Below are 14,212 nucleotides of genomic sequence, written 5' to 3'. Positions count from 1 at the left end.
ACGTTTTCTCCAATCAGAGTACGATCTCTCTTAAATCACAACAAACATACAAATGTCTTAACAAACATACCATCCATCTCTAATTCAGTTTGTTTAACATCTATCTCTTTCTTACTAGCCTGTTAATGTATTTCCATCTCAACTAGCACATTAGGTAGCCCATGCACGTTCGCCGTTACTCCTCATTACGCCGCGGCTTACGTCGAGACACGAAGCGTTTATTGTCTGCCTTGAATGGGCGATTTAGTTGTTTTATTGATGTATCATTCTCTCATACTTCAGCCGCTCGAGAGTGAGATGTTCGTTTTAATTTGAGGAATGTTGATGTTAAATAATGAGAGATCTGAAAGAAAAGATGTGTGTATTATGTTGACTTTATTCTTTATTTTAGGTAATAATAAATAGTTATTAATATTTATATGTAGGTATTATGAAGATCAGCGTTAATCAAAGTTAAAGATGAACAATCTCTTTATTTTACGTAATAATCTTTTTTAACTAGATTTTAGATGAAAAAAATGATTTATGTTTTGTAGTGATTTTGTGTAGTTATACATAATTTTTTTTTCCTTAACTTGTTATCCAAATACTCAATCTGACTCAAACTTTAAAAAAAAATTATGTTATTCATTGGGAACTTCTTGTACCATTGAAAAAAAAAATAGATAAAATTATGTAAATAAAATATCAACAAAATAAAAACCATTGCAGCTCAACAAGTAAAACTGCGAGCGCCATTTAGTCTAAAATAAACTGAGAATACATTTATTCTTATTTTAATACGATGTGACTAGCCGTCAGAAAATGTCCCAGTTTGTAACGCGTGATTGATGGTTATGAAGTTCCAAGAGCAATTGGATTCACTTTAAGGTATAATTTCAAGTGATGGAACCAGAAAATACCAAAAATAACTTAATAAATGTATCACGATAGATAGACATGGCAATAATTCTGGGTTTGTGGTGATAAAAATTATATTATTATAGAGGAGTGGTGGTGAGTTTACTCATATCACAATGCAAAGTTAAATACTATTATTACCTGAGTAGCCTAGAGGAGCAGCTTCATAGCTACGCCTACCTCATGGTAGGCTCAGGTCACTCACTTACTTCAGCCTATCGTAGTCCACTGTTCGACATTGGTCTCCATAAATTCGCCAAAAATGGCGTGAACTCGTGTGTGTTGCCCATAGTCACGATGCTGGGCAGGCGGGTTGGTGACCACAGGGCTGGCTTTATCGCACCAAAGACGCTGCTGCCCGTCTTCGGCTTGTGTATTTCAAAGCCAGAAGTTGTATGGTTATCCCGCCATCGGTCGGCTTTTTAAGTTCCAAGGTGATAATGGAACTGTGCTATCTCTTGGTTGCCTCTTACGACACTCACGAAAAGAGAGGGGATGGCTATATTCTTTACTGCCGTAACCACACAGCACGCAGGCTCAGGTAGTAGACAATATTTTGCTCAAAATCCGAAGTAGCCTGACTGAGGAAGTACATCTTACTAATTATTCTAATAATTATCACCATCTTATTTACCTAGTTCTCTAAACAGATCAAAGAGATTTCTGATTTTGAGTCGTCGGAGATTTAAATATCTATTCTGCTTATTTTATTACTAATAAATATTACTTAAAGCAAAAATTGATGAATAAGTAATCTTCATTTATACGCCTAAACGCTCAACACTACGATCAAATCTCAACACATCACGTTTCGTACAAAAAGATCATTCGTTACATCGACAATTACAATCGTGACCATTTTATTAAAATAGAACGAGTTAAAAAAACGTTTTCAATTAGTATCGTTTCAGCAAAAAATCGTAATAGGTACAGTCAGTGCGAAAATATTGATACTGTTTGTTATTTACCTACTAGCTGTGCCCGCGACTTCGTCCACGTGGAGCTTAACAGAAAAGTCATTGTTCAGTTCGCAGAGTTATAAAATAAATAAATTTCTAAAATAAAAGTAGTCTAAGTTACTTATTATTACATCAGCTATCTGCCAGTCGAAGTCCAGTCAAATTCGGTCCAGCCGTTTCGGAGATTAGCCGGAACAAACACACAGACAGACTGACAAACAAAAATTGTAAAAAATGTTATTTTGGTGTATATACCGTGTATACGTGCATTTAGTAAAAAGCGGTTATGTTATTATTACAAACAGACACTCCAATTTTATTTATTAGTATAGATGTAAAAATGTTTCAAATATAGTTGTTCGAATTTACATTTAAATTTTTTGTCCAAGCAAGTGTGCAAAAACGCACACTATCAGGATAAAATTTAAGAGTCCCATTCGTATTCTCACAGAATGATCTAAAAAAATTAAAGCGTGGAGATCCCAAAAACAATAAGATATAGAGACAGTGCCATAAAAACTTGAAAGCGTTTCACTGCTGGGCAAAAGCCTTTTCATTTTAAGGAAAAGAACTAGTATGAACTTATTTATTAATAATGCAAAAACGTCTCAAACTCCTTTCAATTTATGTAAGTTTTCTAACAAAGCGAGGCGTATGACCTCTCAATCTACTCAATAGTAAAGCGCAAACGAGTTGAAGTTATTGATTCGGACTGTACATCACGATTCTCATTTCCGCGCGTCACAATGTTAACCGGTTCACTGCTAATGTTTTTTATTGATAAAGAAAGATGGATGGCGGGCACGCGGCTACAATTGATTTAAAATTAAAATTGCAATGATTGATGCGACGGTGTTCCGTCACGCCCAGACTTCCTGGGAATCGAAGGGTTAAACTAACTTTTTGATAATCGCGTCTAGCCAGTAATCGATTTTAAATACTTTATACACACATTATTGTAACACTTGGACATCGCGAATTTATCCATTTGGCATAACGAAAAAATTGTGAACCGTCACTGACTGGTTGACAAAAAACATGAATATAATTTACGTTTACTTTACTATATTTGGGTTTCTTTGAAAATTTTGACGGTATATAAAAAACCATACGTAGATACGTAGATATTACAATAAACAAACAGTGTTTACGATAATATATTTATTACTACTACTATACTATAGGTATGGTGATAACTTAGGACTATGGTTACGTAATATATGAACAAGATATTCGATTAGTGACGTTGTACTACAATGATAATTACATTGATGTTATGTATCTAGTAGTCGGGTCTTATGGAGTCGTCGGCGTATGTTATAAAACGACGCCGACGTTTCATAATATTTATAACTAGCTGTGCCCGCGACTTCGTCCGCGTGGAATAAAAAAAATATTGTTCGGCTCGCAGAGCTACAAAATAAAAATATTTCTAAAATAAAAGGAGCCTATGCTACTCCTTATTATATCTGCTATCTACCAGTAAAAGTCCCGCTAAAATCGGTCCAGCCCTTTCAGAGATTAGTCGGAACAAACAGACAGACAGACAGACAAAAATTGTAAAAAATGTCATTTTACAAACAGACACTCCAATTATATTTATTTTGTATAGATTTGTACGGAGACGCTTTTTTATGACGAGTAACACAACTGTACTATAAAATTTAAAAACATAAGTTGAAACATATTTATATATACATAATACATAGGTATTCAGTGTAAAATTTACATCTTTAAGTATAATTCATGATGTTCGTATTAAAATCACGCACACCCTTCGTATGTCTTTGGCTCAAACAACTTTTTTCGTAATAGACCATAACTCGTATGAAAATACGCGGAGGTACAAAATTATTCAAGTTTTTCACCCTTAATATGCAGATACAGCCATTTAAGTAACACGCTGCTTAAGTGTACGCTCAAAAAGCGGTCGGATTCATAATCTTGTTAGCACTGAAATTTGCATTAATTAAGCTTGAGGCTCGCTCGTCTAAACCCGGGGAGGCCGGGGTGAAGACTTAGATAATATTCAAATGGTACATATAACGCGCCCCGAGCCCGGACCACGCCGCCCGCAAGCAATATAGTCGGGATACTCGGATAGATAAATCCTTTACAACCTTCGATTTTTTGACATACATAGTTAATGTTGCAACAGTTTCCTCAAAGAATAGTGTCTTAATAGCTACCCAATTCGTCTTAATTTAGATTTGATACACAAGATTTATTTGTGTTGATTTTGGGAGTTAAATAAATTTAATATCTTGTTTGAATCTCTTATTATGTTGATATGAGCTTAGTGCTTGAGCTAAAACCTAACTACGAAGACCGGAAGATTTGAAAGAAAGAAAAAAAATTATATTACATTTTGCCTTTTAAATCCCAAATACATACGTATTGGCATAATTTTATATATAATCCAAGAGGCCACTATAGATATTGCACTTCTAAACACATAAAGTATAATACTTAATTTACTAAAAAGGTAATAAATATTGTATTTTTACCACTTTTTCTTACAAGCATACATCTCTGAGAGCATCGAGGGTACGCTCGACAATTTCCTCCTCGGGTAATTCACTAGGATTTAATTTAAATTAGTTTTGGCTTGGCTTAATAGCTTCCCCCCACTACGGGAGGGAAAAGGGGAGGTTGGGGATGTGGCTTCGTTCGAGGGAAGTATTCTGGATGCTCTCGAATACCTAATTATTTTCGACGTGCTCTCTTTGTTTAAACTTCCCCATTTCACTATTCTGTTGCTGCAGTTTTTTTTTTTGAATGTTTGTATATTATTTTTTGTTGGGCTAATGTATAACAAGATTTTTTAAACTCTAGTTTACTTCTTGAGAAACGATGTAAGGCCCGCGATATGTCGGGTGAAACAATTCTTGCTGACGCTTAGTGAGACTGATGCTGTGTGACGCTGAGAGTGACCAATCGCGTGTAGGAGCTGACACTCGCTATACACTTTTTATATTTTAATATTTATACTTTTTTTTGACGCGTCAGAAAAGAATGATGAGAGTAAATTTTTACGATGTGCGCACACCTTTACAAAAAACCGACACCCTGAAGTTAGATAGTCAACGAAGATGAAGTTAGCAACATGAACTTAGCTAGCCAATGAAATATAACTTCTTACGTGTATTCATAAGTACACTTACACTTTTTTTATATTTAACGCAATTTTTTGTAATATTTATGTAGGCCATATTATGTGCATTCGCTTTGTTTATGTACATTCATAAACACAAGCGATTAACGCAGTGCGAAATATAGACATGGTTCTTTGACTTTGTTGCATGCCGTAACTCAAAGGTGAAACATTATTATCTAAACTTGTAAAAAAAGTTTAGTTCCTTGAATAAAATAATCGTTACATATTTACCCCTACATACAATAATTAAAATACGTGCTATATAAATATAATAATAACTTGGAAGTAGTGTTACAGAATAAGTACGTTGGAAGTTGTTACGGCAAATAAATGGAATGTTGCTCGCTCCTTAGTAATTATTTGTGTCGCCTTAAATACTGACAATTATAGGGAAACTAATTTGATATCTTCGAACGAAAGTTTACGTGTAAATAATTATATTTCACGTATAAGAAAATATATAATATTATTTATTATTTAAATAACTTATGTAATTTTGTCTCTATAGTCTTACGTGCTCGCACTTATCTTTGTAAGTTAGAAATTTTTTGAGTTGGTTTATGTACCTATCTACTATTTAGCTGATACGGTCAAATTCGTACCTACTGCCATATTATAGTTTAATATCCCGACTAGAAAAAAGGTCAGGCTCAACCAGATAGAATGAGGCATGCCAGATCCGGCAAGCTTTATTAGGACCAGGTCTGGTCCAGACAAGGATAGCCTGATGTAAAATATAATCAAGTATGGTAAGGCATACTGGATCAGGACCCGGTCCGGTCCAGATCAGGATAGCCTGATGTAAAATATAATCAAGTATGGTAAGGCATACTGGATCAGGACCCGGTCCGGTCCAGATCAGGATAGCCTGATATAAAATATAATCAAGTATGGTAAGGCATACTGGATCAGGACCCGGTCCGGTCCAGATCAGGATAGCCTGAAAGAAATTACGTGAACTGAGCCTGAATCGCGCTATTAATGTTTTTAAGCGCAATTAGTATTTATACAGTTATCAGGACAGTCTAGCAGGGAGTCCATTTCTACACAGCGGAGCAGTCGTAAGTAATAGGAAATAGTTAATTAGTAGTTAACTATTACAAGTTAATAAATAAAATTTAATTAATAATAATAATTAATTAATAACATAAAAATAAATAAAAACAATTAAAATTTAAAGTAAAAACATAAATAAATAATACATTGGAAAAAATAAACGGAAATAAATATCATAATAGTTATGTCAAGTAACATATTTATAATATCAATTCGCTTTTTTTTTTGTTAAACAATCTTTTCAAGAATATACATTCGCGTTTTTTAAAAGGACTGGACCGAACCGGCTGATCAGGATGAGATGAGATTTCCTGATCTGGACCCGGTCAGGAAATCTCATCTCATCCTGATCAGGTCCAGACCAATCATCTGCGTTACATGCCTTATCTAGTCCTGATCAGGCATGTCTGGTCCGGTCCTTCTAAGGAAGACGAAAAAATTTCTACTCTTGATATGCCATATTAGTTTTATATAGATCTGATCCTAGTAATAACGAATACAACAGGAAAAGAATAATATTATCCATTTTGCAGTCGTTAGTACACTGAAATATATGTATCTACAACTGTACAAACACTTCCGTAATTGATATTTATTTATATAGTTAATAAATAAATTTGTTTTGTAATTAAATAAATCCCTTATATGATTATACGTTAAAAATAGGTGCTATTTATTTATTTTATAGCTCTGAGAATCGAACAATAACTTTTTTGTTAAATTCCACGCGGGCGAAGTCGCGGGCACAGCTAGTCACAAATAAGTATGGCGGTACGCGGTATGGCGCCATGCAGTTTAAAAAGACGTTCTATTCATATTTTTGTAAAAATTGAATGATATAAAATGAAAATTAAAAGTTATGCCACTTCATATTTAATCTCTTCAAGTTTCATGTTAGTGTCCAAACCATAGTCGCCAGATACGCGCAGATGCGCTAGTTAACGCTTATGGGGCATCGGGGAGTGTGTCTCGTGAGACAAACCGACCTGCTGTCGGATGACTCTGCAATTGAATACTGAAGATTACAATCGTTATCTATACAAATAAATAAAATTGGAATATCTGTTTGTAATATTAAAATAACCGCTTTTTACTAAATGCATATGGATGTATACACGGTCCATATACCAAATTAACATTTTTATTTACTTAGGTTACTTTTATTGTTATTATTATTTTTATAACTCTACGAACTAAACAATTACTATTTTGTTAAATTCCACGCAGACGAAGTCGCGTGTGCAGCTAGTTTACAAATAAAAAGTTTTTTTTTTTTAATTTAAGTATAAAGAAGGTTAAATACAAATTTAGACACTGCGCGAAAAAAAATTTCACCCAGTCTTTTTTTTATTTACTTTATTATTACTTTAATCGATCCTTAATAAAAAAAAACAACCTACGTCTAATATTGTAAATGGTAGATTTCCCGTAATAGAGTGGAGAGAGTGAAAGGTCTTACGAGAATAAAAATCCTAAAAAAATCGTAATTATTTCACTTAAAAATACAAAAATAAAATATTTAATTCTAAGGTTTAAATAATGGGTAGTTACGAAAACGTTTATATTTTATTTCATTCTTTATTAATTCTAAAATGTGTTATTATTTAATAATTATATTTATTGTAAACGAAGCTTACTTGCCAAATTTCAATAGCCTTATATTATGTAGGTATATTGTAAGCCTTGTGCCGTTTCTGATGATATATCAGTCGGTCAGTAAGTCAGGACGTTATTTTGTGATTATAGATCGCTATCATATTAATATATCGTTGTTTATTGTACTGAGCACAGGAAATTGAGTCTCAATATAATTTGAAACCATGCGTCCTATCTTAAAATTTCATCAACACTGACGTTTCGCTTCATTGCTTGCATTTAACCGTGTAACGCCTTTGTCCACCAAAAAAGAAATAACAATAAAATACAGTTAAATAATTTCAATAAAAATCTATTATTAGTTATTATATCATCAAAAACAAATCCAAACTTCCAAAACAGTTCTGAACTGTCATTTGACACAGAATATTATTTGTATTAGCACTAACTACCCCTGATCCGCTTATTCTGCTAATAAAAATCGGCAAGTAATTCATTTACTCTTAGCGTCAATCGTTAAAAACTCTAGAAAAAAAGATCTTACACGATATACAACACCAATTGAACCCACGTTTTTTTCTTCATCGAGTTAACGCTTTCAACATCCCAATTACGTCCCCGTATCTTTAAGATTACAACTATTTTATGTGGTTCACTCACTATTATTGCTATAGGGTGTGAAGTGTCGAGTTAACAGTTCCCTTATCAAGCAGAGAACAGTTTTGTCATCGTTAATAGTAAACAATACTCTATTGTCACAACAACTGACACATGTTTCAATTATTCTTATCAGATATCTTTATTTCGGCAACATTTGTCCCATTGCAATGACGCAGTTGCACCGTAGGTACTCGTTATGAGATACTCTAGAAGATACTTTTAATATAACAGTAAATAAGTAAAAATAATAATCAATTATTAGCATTAAAAACCAAGCATTTAAAACCTTCTTAAATTCACTAAAATACCATCGCACTCTGTTGATAAAAGTGATGGGTAAAAAGAATCGTGAATGATTTAAACATTATCTCCCTCTATTCAGCCGCAATCGAAACCGACTTTTGTTGTAATTGTCACATCTGCCAAAATGCTTACCGCTCCCTGCTATAATAGGGTCGTTTTGACATCCTCGTTATAAGTCAAGGGTTAAATTTTACAGCAGGTTACTCGTATTCTGTTATCAAAATTTATTAAGTATTACTGTTCAGACGTTTGTGATGATGTTTCAAGTGAAATAAGAAAACTTTTATTAGTTCGATAACTTTTCCAAACTGTAATTTGAATTCAAAAAGTTTCCTTAGACAAGCTTGGTCGAGACAGGAAAAAATAATTTATTGAGTTAAAAAGCGCGAAAATGATGAAATATCGCCGCCCCTACCGATTCGCGCCTCGTTCGGCCAGTGTCATTAGCCCTCGTAAATTTCTCGTCCTAAAATCTCATGATGCAGTACAAAAAGATAAAATTTTCAGCCTTTTTTAATGGAATACCATCATCATCATTATTAAAAAGACTTTGGACTTTTGATATTATATAGTTTTTGTTTATATATTGAAAAAAGAACGAAAATTTGATGAAATCATTATACAAGTAAGTACATTACAGTTTTTCATACAGGTACCATTTCCTGTGTTCTACATATTAATAGAAACATCCGTGCTTATCTTGCAAATTTTTAACGGGACAACGCTTAAATGTAAAATTTCAAATACAATAATTCTTAATTTTGTTAAAAATAGACAATAAAACTTATGAGACGCTCAACGGAATAATTCCTTAATACTTCTTCTTCTGCCTGCCATTAAGGCTATTTCCAGGACCCACCTTCGATTAAATATTCTCCACTCTGCACAGTGTTTTGTTTCATTACGGGTAAAACCACTGACTCTCATGTCTTGCTTCACGAAGTGCAGCTGTAGCTTCCATGGACCTAAGGCACTAACGACTCGGTATCACACAATCGTGTAAATGAGAAGTTAATGTGACGACTACTTTCATTATACGACATATTAATTATAAAAATTCAAATTGCAGTGAAATTTATTCAATCTTAAATTAATTTGTACACATAGAATAAAAATATAATAGCATTTCCCCATACCATCAGAAAATAGCGTCATAACTTTTCCCGCTCACTTCCGCCGTACAATTTTTATTTATTTTTCATCGCCCCGGGCTCGCCCCGATATTGTATCGCCCATTCTCTTTATTTTTATTATGATATACGTGTAAGTACACCTATTATTCTGTTAAATTATGTCCCAAAAGTGTGCTATTTGTAAAGGTAATTTTTTTTAACGGTCTTAGAAAAATATGTTTTTTTTTTTCATTGTCAAAGCTATTGATATTTCCAGTTTAGTTTATAATTCGTTTTAAGAAATTATTTTCAAGAATAATATTTGATCTTACTTTGGATGAACTTTTTGAAATTATACTAATATCATCATTTATAGATATATGTTAATACGCTAAGATTAGGATGTTTGCATCCCTTTTTAGAAAAAAATCACACAATTACTCCACATAAATTATATATTGTTTTATGGATAAGTAATTACCGACTGGAAAAAAAAGGTATAGAATGAGGCATGCCAGATCCGGCAAGCTCTATCAGAACCAGGTCTGGTCCAGACAAGGATAGCCTGATGTAAAATATAATCAAGTATAACGCAGATGATTTGTCTGGACCTGATCAGGATGAGATGAGATTTCCTGATCTGGACCCGATCAGGAAATCTCATCTTATCCTGATCAGCCGGTTCAGTCTGGTCCTTTTAAAAAACACGAATATATATTCTTGAAAAAAATGTTTAACAAAAAAAAAGCGAATTGATATTATGTGTTACTTAACATAATTATTATGATATTTATTTCCGTTTATTTTTTCCAATGTATTATTTATTTATGTTTTTACTTTAAATATTAATTATTTTTATTTATTATCTTCTAATAATTAACTACTAATTAACTATTTCCTATTACTTACGACTACTCCACTGTGTAGAAATGGACTCCCTGCTAAACTGTCCTGATAACTGTATATATATATATATATATAGATATATATACTAAGTGCGCTTAAAAACATTAATAGCGCGATTCAGGTTCAGTTTGCGTAATTTCTTTCAAGCTATCCTGATCTGGACTGGACCGGGTCCTGATCCAGTATGCCTTACCACACTTAATTATATTTTACATCAGGCTATCCTGATCTTATATATATTATACTATGGGCAAAACACATGAGTTCATGCCATTTTTGGCGTAGACTGTGATAGGCTGAATATAATTATGATGACTGATGATGACTGATTATATTTGTACTAATAAATTATTTTATCTAGAAAAAAATTTATCATCGTTAAAAAAAACGAGTGTACTTTTGACCACACGACTGAAGTAAAACTTACGAAACGTAACTAACCCTATTTCTATCTTCACAAACTTATATCTCCCTCTCAACTTCCGTTCGCCTCGCCCAATCAGACTTTTCGTAACGCGCTTGTCACGCATTCACTAGCTTACTCCCCAAGTCAAGCGTGCGTAAAGAGCTTTTATTTCACAAAGTTGTAATTATATTATTATAGCAAATTAAATTTAAAATTAGCGTATTCATCAATTTCATTCATTTCATTTCATTTCATTTAAAAATGAAGCAAATAACACCTACACCTAACAATGTTGCTCTCAATCCGTAAAAACAAAAGAATAGTCGGATGTATTTCCTACCCTCTCCCCTAAACATGTTCGCTTCGTACGAGGTATTCAGTTCGCATACAACACATAAAACAAGATTGAACAGCCAGGATTCGCTGAGCCCCGTTTACACCGATATTTACTGTTTCACACTTACGATACTAGTTTTGGTTTTCCGAGAACGGTGTGATACAGAACCGCTTATTTTATTAATGAAATATATACTAGATGGCCCGGTTACTGATACAGAGTTACGACTACTGATTAGTCTTCTGTGGTCCTCTCCTATTTCCATATTATAGACAACGCTTTTTTTAAGTTTAGAAACTTGTGTCATTGGAATACAATGTCAGTGTACATCTAATAATCTATAGTATGTTATATACCTAAGTGTTATCAGTTGTGGTCTTATAATTATTTATGTTTTAAGCAATGCTATTACATAAACATTAAAAAAACGATTGTGCTCTAGACCACACGATTGAAGTAAAACTTCTTTACTTTTTCCATTTAACTTATATCCCCCTCTCAACTTCCGTTCGCCTCGCCCGATCACACTTTTCGTAACGGTCTCTTCACATATTTACTAGCTTAGTCCCCCCAAGTCAAGCGTGCCTAAAGAAGTTTTACTTCAAAAAAGTATAACATAAGATCAATTACTTCAAATTATTTTTAAATCGCTATAAGATCAAATACTTGATTTTAAATCGCTCTCGTCTAGTTTTATAACGTCATTTATTTATTAAAAAAAACACTGCTAAACGAAATATTAAAAAAACTTATGCAACAGATCATCTTAGCATGGGAGCTACATTTTTTGGTGCTGTTCCGCATGAATTGTCCGCTCTATTTCGTTTTGTCAGAGCCATCAAAATTGTGTCCAATCCGTCTGTCTACCTTTGATCCTATTGCGTGCACCTTTTTCATCAATACCCTTTTTGCAACTTACTCCTATCTGGATTCTGTATAACATACACGTACGTACTAGTAGTACGTACTAGTTCCTCCCTCTATCTACTGCAAAATTGTAAAATGTTGTAAATTTTGTTGTATTCATATAATCTGCATACAAGTTGACTAAATGGTAATAGTAGAAGTGTACCTGTTATCTACCATAACTTGTACACGGAGGATAAAAGGTCTTTGAGAGCCATTGTAATGTAAAAGCAGCTACAAATATTTATACATATAAAACTACAAATACTGGCAGCGTTCCCCCTTTGAATAGCTAGACTAATTCTTTGTCCGAAGTAGCTGCCAGCTCTTCAGTCTCCTGTGACGTCGAATAACCGTTTTGCTATTTCCTTAAATTCTAATAGCGCTAGGACCCCACTGACCAAGGGTCTCGACACCGAATGGGACAAAATCATATTCGGAGCCTAGACCCCCATATTTGTCTGCTTGGTTTTTTCAGCCGCTTCAAAAAAAAAACGAAAAAAAGATCTTGTATCATTATATCGACTATCGAGGTAGGGACACAGCAGAATATATCTTCCTTGAAATCTGGAGTAGGCTGACTGAGGAGGTATCTCAACCTTGCAAAAGATCACAGTAAAATAATACTGCACTCAAGTATCGTGTTCCTATGGTAAACACTTGCCACTTTCTACTTCTCTTGTCCATTCCACCCTGCCCGGCTCCGTGTCAGTGGAAACGCACTCGAACACTAGTGTCGTGTGTATGTTTTCGTACGCCTCTCATAGGAGGAAAATCCTAGTGGATGACAGACCTTTATATTTATTATTTATCTTTAGTAACTACTGCCTATCTATAAAATGTTGTATATACCTATATCTAATTTTCATCCAAATTTATTTAAAATAATGTATGGAATAACTCAATAAAGAAAACTAATATATAGAAAAATCGTAATATCTCTCTACATTAAAAAGTACCAACGATGTGATTAATGGGGTATAGCAAAATACCCATAACTCTATCGGTCACACAAAAACAAGACACCGACACAATTGTATCTTAAGCAAATCCCTTTGTCTAATTTATAACTAACGGTATCTATCGGATCAATCAGTAATTAAAACCGAATAACAACAAGGCAGGGCGCATCGCCAAAGCTCAGCTAAAGTGCTAATCCCGGTAAGTCGAGGACAAACAAGCTGACGGCGGCGGCTGACACGCGCCTGACACGTGTCTAACTATTACATACACATTAAGGAGATCCTCTATAACTGGCTTTAATCGCGTTATCAACGCTATCTCTACATCCCGGATTAGATGTGACTCTGGGAACAAAACGAGATGCAATGTTTTAATGAATTCATGGCTGTGGGTTAAAGACTTGTAAAATATAACTTTCTACGTGTTTTTTCTTTTTTAATAAATTTAAGAGTAAAATTTTTTATACGAGATTTTTTATGCCTTCGAGTAAATTCTTCTATGATAAATTATATTGATATCTTCAACGAGAGTACTGATGAAATTAAAATATAAATAAAAAATTAAATATTTTCTCTCTGTCTCTTTGATTCCTAATATTCTAGTAATATCAGAATCACCATAAACATCAAAGAGACCTTTTTAGACAGATCTTAGTCAAACATCTCAAGGAACTAAATAAAAAGATTTGTAAAGTTTAAACAAAATAGCATCACTTTTATAAGAGATATTGCCTCGAAACTCTGACACCATCAAATTATAGCGACGAAGGGGAGGACTCACTTAAATATGAATCATTTCATTATAATGCCGTATTCAATCCGAGTATACCTCACTTCATGTTGTTATTACAACAAGGGGAGCGCACAAACATAAAAATGTATTATACAGAACCTAAGCTCCGTGGAGACGATAACTGACACTTAATACCATACAGCGTGACCGCATTACTCT

The sequence above is a fragment of the Melitaea cinxia genome, chromosome 10, assembly GCF_905220565.1.
Source record: "Melitaea cinxia chromosome 10, ilMelCinx1.1, whole genome shotgun sequence".
NCBI lineage: Eukaryota > Metazoa > Arthropoda > Insecta > Lepidoptera > Nymphalidae > Melitaea > Melitaea cinxia.
The sequence above is the reverse complement of the archived record's forward strand: the minus strand, read 5'-3'. Positions refer to the sequence as shown.